Here is a 9,544-nt window from a genome sequence, read left to right as displayed (position 1 = left end):
TTATTTGCTACTCTTGCCTTTCCAGTTTACATGTTTTTCGACTTTTTGAATTTTCAAACTTTAAAGTGTATACTCGCTAGCTTTTGGAGAAATTCTTCCGTGCCCCCCCCTCCTTATGGTATTACATAAGGGGGGATATTAGTTATATGCTATTACACTTCAAAAGAAATAACTGAAATAAGGTTGTTTTTCAAATTTTAAAGTTTATACTAAGTAGTTTTCGGAGGATCTGATCTCCCCCCCCCCAATTAGTTCCATTCATACCTAAAAATGTTCCCTTTTTCAGGCTGAGATCGAGATTGACCAATTTGTGGCCAAGTTTATTAAGGGAGAAGCAGTACCAGAGGACGACGTCACCACTTATGAAATACCAGCATAGGCTGATGCCTTTATTGCCAGATGGCCAGAACCAAATCCCCCTTGGTAAGTTTCGCAAGACTATTTTTTAAATAAATTATAAGGCTTTATAAGTAGTTTGGGCATAGGGGCTTACAGTACCGAGGGTACCTTTCAATGCTTCATAATATAATGATGCATTTCAATAAGTAGTAAGGGTTTATGAGTTCGAGGGGCATGGTACCCTTTCATGATACAATGATGCGTTCCAATGAGTAGTGAGGTTTCAATGATTTGAAGGGGTCAGGGTACCACTTTATAATACAGTGATGCATTCTAGTGGCTTCTATGCTAATTCTCTCTTTATTCATAGGGCCAACGTTTTCTAATGAGCTAATATGTTCTTATTATTCTTCTAGGTTCACAAAGCGATATCGCAGAAAAATATATTGCTAACGCTACCTCAATTTCGCGACAGTGTACGTGAGAGTGAACAGGGGGGGGGGGTTTAAGTACGGGAGCGAGTCCGGCTAGTGAGTTCTTCGACATTCATTTAGACTTTTTAGTGCGGGATCTTGGCCTCAGCAGTGACTTTTTATATGGTTTTCTAGAACAATTACCATCAAGCGAGCTCGAGACAACGCCCACGATGGACAGTAATTTAGGAGAACAAAGGGGAGCTGGCTCGAGTTTTACGATCCGTTCAATTCCCAAACAAGTGGTAGTATTTACACGGATCCAATAGACACCACACACTCCTATTTCAGCATGATTCGGGCACTCCTTGAAAACCATATGCGTGAGGCGGGAGGACGGGACTCTATAAAAGTGTCCATCATGTTTAAAATCATTTTTTTAAATGCAAGTTCATGTGTTTTGCGCGAGCATCATATACAAACAAGAATGCAGACTCTTTACCCAGACTTTCAAAATTTCGAGGGTGTGTATTTGGATTGGGTGGGTGAGCCCCCTGGCCCATCATTTGGGTGAGCCTCAAATCATAATATGCATTTTGATTAATTGTTCCGTGTTAAGTGCATATATTATTCTATATATGTTATTTTGAGTTATACTTTTATTGTATTGCGTTCATTTTTAAGCCTTGAGATAAAAACAGAAACCTTAGCATATACAATGTCGGGGGGAAGTCTCCCCCCTCATATGAATAATTGAGCAGCCACCGATAAAGTAATACAAATGAAAATAATCTGTCTTTTGAAAATGTATTTTTTCAAAAGAAACGAACAAAATCGTCTAAAGGAACCTGAAGTGCTATCTCTGACATTTCTGTTGATTCTTTATTCCCGTTACTTTCAGATGGAAAATTTTGAATATTATCGAATGAGTTTAGTCGTCCCCTCCCTGAATAATTCACATTTGGACAACCCACCCCTGGGAAATTCCTCCCCCCTCAAAGAACATATTCTTTTCCCGCTGACAATTCCTTCGCGCTAAATTCCACCCAGAAGAAATTTCCCAGCCGTGGAATATGCTCCCCCAGACATATTCCCCTCAGATAATTTCGGATATTCATAAAATGGAAGCTGAAATTTCTACTCAACTTTTTAGGTGAGAAGCAATGCTATAGCGTTACCTAAATAAAGAGCCATAAGGGTTCAATGAATTAATAAATATTTATTTTTCCAGGGGCACTTTTTAGGATATCATAATTTAATCATAATTTATTTCTATAGGAATATTATAACATAGCTGCCTCCATTATATGACCTGAAAGGATAAGTAACAATTAATTAAACAAACTTATATAGGTGATAGCCATGGACAAGAAGTATATAGAGCTGTGGGACTCAGACAAATATTTAAATGCGCTGCTAATGGTTAGACATTAAGGGGTCGGGTTTGATGCTAGGGGGCGGACAGAGTTGGCTGTGTAAAACCTTTACATTGGAGCACTGTTTTCACGAATTTCAGTGCATTTATACACAACTAGCAGCGCATCTAGAAGATTCAAGATCAAACATGCCCTATTTTCTTCGTAAGAAAACCTTATATGTCGCTGTAATTTTTTTGCCTTAGGAATATTTTTAACTAAAATAGCTATTCCAAATTTAACCTGGTCCATTTGAGGAAAAAAGGTGTAAGGGGGGGCCCTCTCAAAACTTTTGACTCTTTAAAGGGTACATGATAACTTGTCGAATGAGCTGTTTTTAGAAAATGAGGAGTTCTTAGAAGAAGGCCCAATAAAACATTAAAGCCTAATGGTCTTTATGACCTTTGGTTTTCTATTGTCTAAAACTTAGTAACAGAATAAAATTAATTAAAAAAACTAAAATGACTTTACATAAGAGAAAACCATTAACAAGCAGTATGTAGAGCTATCCTCCCATTTGCACAACAAATGTGAGTATATTAGGGGGCTGGGATTAGTGTTAAGGGGTGGGTGGACAAGGCTGGCTCTGCAAAACCTTCCAGTATTTGGCCCTGTTTCTACTGATCTTAATGCAAAACAAAAAACAATACAACATCGAAACTATATTGCCTATATGGCAATAGGGAAATCCTTTTATATGGAGGCAAAATCTACAAACATAAAAAATTCTTTTAGTATCTAGAAAGAATTATATAATCGTTGCAGTATATAAACCTATCCTCCAATTTGCGCTGCAAATGGGAAGATATTAGGGGGTCAGGTTTAGTGCTAAGGGGTGGGGGAGCAGGGCTGGCTCTGCACAACAAAATGAGGAGTTTTTAGAAAAAGACCCAATAAAACATTAAAGCCTTATGGTCTTTATAACCTTTGGTTTTCTATTGTCAAAAACGTAGTAACAAAAAAAACTAATTAAAATAGACTAAAATTACTTTACAAAAGAGATAACCATTAATAAGCGGTATATAGAGCTATCCTCCCATTTGCGCAAAAAATAGGAGGAGAGGGTTGGGTTTAGTGCAAAGGGGTGGGCGGACGGGACTGGCTGTGCAAAGCCTTCCAGTTGGTGGTCCTGTTTTCACTGCTCTTATTGCACAACTAAAAAAAACAATAAAACATCTTAACCTTATTGCCTTTATGGCAATGAGGAAATCCTTTTATATGGAAGAAAAATCTACAAATAGAAAAAATTCTTTTAGTATCTAGAGAGAATTATATAATTGTTGCATTATATAGAGCTATCCTCCCATTTGCGCTACAAATGGGAGGAGGGGGTCAGATTTAATGCTAAGGGGTGAGTGGACGGGGCTGGCTGTGTACAACCTTCTCGTAGGTGGCCCTGTTTTCACTAATCTTAGTGCACAACTAAAAACAATAAAACATCGAAACCTTATTGCCCTTATGACCCTCTTTTTTCTATTGTCTAAAACTTAGTAACATAAAAATTAATCTAAAAACTAAAATAACTTTACGCAAGAGATATCCATTCACAAGCAGTATATAGAGCTATCTTCTCATTTGCGCTGCAAATGCGAGGATATTACGGGGTTGGAAAGACCAATCCTCCCATTTGCACTGCAAATGGGAGGATATCAGGGCGTGGGGTTTAATGCTAAGGGGTGGGCGGGCAGGGCTGGCTGTTCACAATAAAATGAGGAGTTTTTAGAAAAAGACCCAATAAAACATTAAAGCCTTATGGTCTTTTTGACCTTTTGTTTTCTGTTGTCTAAAATATAGTAACAAAAGAAAAAAATTAATTAAAAAAACTAAAATACTTTTAGAAGAGAGATAACAATTAACAAGTACTATATAAGGTTATCCTCACATTTGCGCTATAAATGGAAGGATATTAGGGGGTCGGGTTTAATCCTAAAGGCTGGGTGGACGGGGCTGGCTGTGCAAAACCTTCCCGTTGGTGGCCCTGTTTTCACTAATCTTAGTGCACAACTAAAAAACAATAAAACATCGAAAACTTATTGCCTTTATGATCTTTAGTTTTCTATTGTCTGAAACTTAGTAACGTAAGAAAATTAATTTAAAAAATGTCCAAAAATAATTATTTATTAATTTACATTAATATCTATTGTATGTTTGTTTGCATTGATTGTTTATTTAATAATTGATTAATTGTTTGTATCACCCCAGGGCATAACTTACAATGCCTACCCCCTGGCCCTGGTGGGCTGTGCCGACACCCGAGTTTTTTGTTATCAGAACTTTGAACTATTTTAACAAAATATATATCTCAAAATTTTTATCTGATGCGCTTAGGGCGTGGAGGAGGGAGGGGCTAGTTGCCATCCAATCTCTTTTGACTCTTAAAAAGTGAATAAGAACTTTCAATTTCCAATCAAGTGAGCCCTCTCTAAAGTTTATACGAGCATCCCTTCCATTAGAAATAATATGAAGGATTCGGAGAATCCTTAAATTGCAACCCTTGCCCTGATGGCTGTGGGGGAGTTGTCATCCTCAAAAACCTAATTTCCAGAACTTAAAACTATGTTTAATAAAATGGCTGTCTCAAAATTTTGATTGGATACGATTGGGGAAAAGGTGGGCGTGAGAAGGGGGTTATTTGCCCTGCAATCACTTTCGACTATTAAAAAGGGGACTATCCCCTTTGAATTTCCAATCGAATGAGCCTTTTTTGAAGTTTCTACGACACCGTCTTCTATAAAAACCTTATATGCCCCCAGGGTATAACTTAAAACCCTCGCCATGAGGGTTGTGGAGGAGTGTCCTCCTCAAAAACATATTTTCTATCTGAAAATCAACTGCGCTGAACAAAATAGCTATCTCAAAATTTTGATTGGGTGTGTTGGGGGGACTGATCGGTGTGGGAGGGGGGCTACTTGCCCTCCAATCTCTTTCGACTATTAAAAAGGGCACTAGCCCCTTTGAATTTCCAATCGAATGAGCCTTTTTTGAAGTTTTAACGACAACGTCTTCTATAAAAACCTTATATGCCCCCAGGGCATAAATTAAAACCCTTGCCATGAGGGTTGTGGAGGAGTGTCCTCCTCAAAAACATATTTTCTATCTGAAAATCAACTACGCGGAACAAAATGGCTATCTCAAAATTTTGATTGGATTTGTTTGAGGGAATGATGGGCATGGAAGGGGGAGGGCTAGTTGCCAACGAATCACTTTCAACTATTAAAAAGGGCACTAGCCCTTTGAAATTCTAATCGAATGAGCCTTTTTTGAAGTTTTTACGACAACGGCTTCTATAAAAACCTTATATGCTCTCAGGGCATAACTTAAAACCCTTGCCCTGAGGGTTGTGGGGGATTATCCTCCTCAAAACATATTTTATATCTGAAAATCAACTACGCTGAACAAAATGGCTATGTCAATGTTTTTATTGGATGGGTTGGGGGGAATGATGGGCCCGGGGGGGGGGGTAGTTGCCCTCCAATCACTTTCGACTATTAAAAAGGGTGCTATTCCTTTGAATTTCCAATCGAATGAACCTTTTTTTAAGTTTCTATGACAACGCCTTCTATAAAAACCTTATATGGCCCCAGGGCATAACTTAAAACCCTTGCCCTGAGGGTTGTGGGGGAGTGTCCGCCTCAAAAACATATTTTCTACCTGGAAATCAACTACGCTTAACAAAATAGCTATCTCAAAGTTTTGATTGGATGTTTTTGGGGAAATGCTGGGCTCGGGAGGGGGGCTAGCTGCCCTCCAATCACTTTCGACTATTAAAAAGGGGACTAGCCCTTTGAATTTCCAATCGAATGAACCTGTTTTTAAGTTTCTACGACAACGCCTTCTATAAAAACCTTATATGCCCCCAATGCATAACTTAAAACCCTTGCCCTGAGGGTTGTGGGGGAGTGTCCTCCTCAACAATATATTTTCTATCTGTAAATCAACTACGCTAAAAAAAATGGCTATCTCAAAACTTTGATTGGATGTGTTTGGGGGAGTGATGGTCGTGGGGGGGGGGCTAGTTGCCCTCCAATCATTTTTGACTATTAAAAAGGTCACTAGAACTCTCGATTTCCAATCTATGAGCCCCCTTTGAAGTTTCTACGATGACCCCTTCCGTATGAAGTACCTCTGGGAAAAAATAAATAAATAAATAAATAATAAAACATTGGAGCCGTATGGCCTCTTCTAGAGGCAACGCTACAGCGTATCCTTTAGAATTGTTCTTTCTTTAATGTTTAGGTGTTCAAAAAACAGTTGTTTTCTATTTTACAAAAAAAAACAGAGCAGAAACAGAAACAGGTCTTCTGTTTTTTTGGTGACCTGTTCTGTTTCTGTTCTTACAAAGGAATCCAGTTATACTCTTCATCGAAATCATAGGACTAGAGGTTATAACTATCAAAAAACTAAAGCCTTTTACCCTCTGCATATATTACAAGCATATTACAAGTCATCTTTTGACTCTAGACGTGATTAAAAGACGTCATAATAAACTCTACAAGCATATTTTACTTGCAATAAGTGTTTTTAGTCGTAATGCATATGCAGTTCCATTTTAGTCAAAGAGAGGCAATGAAGCTGCTAAAGCCCTTGAATCCATCTTTGAACAAGATTCATATAAAAAAATTCAAACCCACCGTGGAAGTGAATTTGTTAATCTATATTTAAAAACAGTTTTATTGAAATATAATACAATACTATATCATAGTCATAGCCGGATAAAGGCGGCATTGGTTGAACATTTAATACGAACAATTCAACTTTTAATTTCAAGGTATTGTACATTGAAAAATACAGCTGCATTTATTCATGATTTATATAGAATTATGCTGATTTATAATCAACATCCTCATCATTCCTTGTTCAATGCTAGCCCTTTTGTAAGTTTATCATATTGACCATACACTTTTCCTTAAACAATATTCTAATGGAAAGGCAGGGAAGAAAAAATTTAATGTTGGTGATACTGTTCGAATCAATAGAATAAGAATTTCTTTGAAAAGGGAAATTACTTGTGGTCCACTAAACTTTTTAAAGTATCAAAAGTCTTGGACACTAAACCTACAACGTATCGTTTTCGTGATACAAATGATGAAGAGATTCTTGGCAGTTTTTATGACTATTAATTAAAAAAAGTTGGAAATAGTGAAATCTATCAAATTGAAAAGGTATTAAAGACTCGTACTCGCAAGGATAAGCGGCAATTGCTTGTTCGCTGGCTAGGATAATCTCTGATCTTGATTCTTGGATACCCGTTGAAGACTTTCACAATATCAGAAGGTTTTTATGTGACATTCATGTCCAATGTTTCCGATCCTGTTTATAACGATTTGAATAAAACGAGCGATTTTTGGACAAAAGTCTCCCCTACTATTAAATTTGAAGGAAGTTATGAAATTGCTCTTGTAGATTGTAGTCTTAAAAGTGCGGGAAGCGCTGGTGTCATGAATCGTGTCATTTTAGCAGAGTATCTACCCGCCTTCTCCTCTGACATTTGTATATTTCTTTACGATTTTTTTGTCGAAAGGTCAAGAGTTGGTAAAACCACAATTTCCCCCTCCTGCGTGTTCTTGAACGAAAAAAATATAATGACCACATTCATCACTACAATATAAAGCACCTTCAATACACTCCAGTCAACATTCTGGAGCTCTGTCAGTTAATATTAAGAAGTAAATTAGGTGATACTCTAGCAATAAAAAAAAGTTTAGCTGTAATTACATGTAATTCTCGACCCATTCCGTGAAATGGCTAGTAGAACTTAGTTTGTATGTCCTGATATTGATTGCTATGTTGCTACTCTTGGACCACGGCAGCTGGGCCATAGAATGGACTATTATAAGGGTCGTTCTTTAATGTCTGCCTATGGTCTTGGTAGTTGGTTTGCTAGGCTGTTTCGTTTTGCACTACCCTTGGCTAAAAAATATATTGCACCGGTTGCAGCAGGTTTTGCGTCCTCTACATTACATGATCGGGGCTCCGGGAAGGATATTCAAGAAATTGTTTCAAAACTTTAGGTCGAGCACGTGATCCCTTTGAGAACGAATGAAACAACGCGTAAAAGGTTTAAAAAGGGTGTGAAAGATCCCATCACTCATCAGTCTCAAGTCAGCCGGGATACGTAAATCATCAAAGAAGAAGAAAATAAAAAGATCCAAAAAGGATTTCTTTGCCTAGAAAATGGCACATTTACAACATAAGGATTCTCACCCTTCAGTCATCTCATCTCTAAATCTTTTCAATGCGGAAATTTTAGATGTCAGTTTAAATCATAGGTACTATGAATAATTTTACCCACAACAACCACTCTCTGAAAATGCTTATTTTCAAATTTATTTAAATGAAGATTACTTCATAGATATGAATTCGACATTTACAGATTTAAATGTCTTTGTTAAAAAATCTAACAATGAAAAACCAGGTGCAGCCGAGGGGTAATCCTACGAAAATTGCTTACTACACAATTTATTTAGAAAAATCAGTGTCTACATAAATGGGACATTGGTGAGCACGAGCAATAATCTTTAAAATTATACAAGTTATATACAATGCTTGTTGATCACTCCAATGTCTTATAAACTGTTGAGGTGACAAGCATTGCGTTATGAATATAAAACAAATACTGATGACACTAAAATTCTTAGAAATGCGACAACTAAAAATTTACATTTAGTGTGGAAACTAAGTCATGAAGACACGAATCTAGTAATCGTTGTATTCAATATGGACCCCTACATGTCCAAATATAATTCCTATTGAATACCTTCATATTTCCTAGAGCATATTCAACATGTTGACAATACCATTATAAATGTTAACAGCAGTCCATCATCGGTATAGACGGGAGATTGGTTATGTATCTTTCAAACAAGAAGTAATATAGTGTTATTTGAACCGCTTGGCGCACCCTATACATTCTATACACCTCACATTAAAAATTTTCTTGAGCAGAGTGGAAAATCTATTATTCAAAATCGGAAGCGATACAATATCTATCAACGAAAAGCTGTGGTTTTCATGCCCTTTTATGTTTTTCTTGGAAGTCGCGGGCATACTTACATGGCATTCCTCAAGATTTATGGAGACAATACTTGATTGAACGACTTTCTAGTTGAAAATACTCTTTCCTACCTCTATAATATAAATGTCGGTTCCCTAAAAAGGAAATACTTTAAAAATATATGTAAATTTGTTTATTAATTAAATTTATAAAAATACAAAACACTGTGTCCTTTAGATTTCTTCTTCTACGTATAGGTAATCATCAGAAACAAAAAGTGGTAACAGCTCATCGGGGTTCAATTTGTATTCATCTTGACTTGCAAAGTCAGGGTCGCATTTTCTACAATATAGTTCAACTTTATTTGTATTAAATCTCTTTGT

Source organism: Artemia sp. Qi Xiang Cuo, chromosome 12 (genome assembly GCF_049724085.1).
Source record: "Artemia sp. Qi Xiang Cuo chromosome 12, ASM4972408v1, whole genome shotgun sequence".
NCBI classification, from domain to species: domain Eukaryota; kingdom Metazoa; phylum Arthropoda; class Branchiopoda; order Anostraca; family Artemiidae; genus Artemia; species Artemia sp. Qi Xiang Cuo.
The sequence above is the reverse complement of the archived record's forward strand: the minus strand, read 5'-3'. Positions refer to the sequence as shown.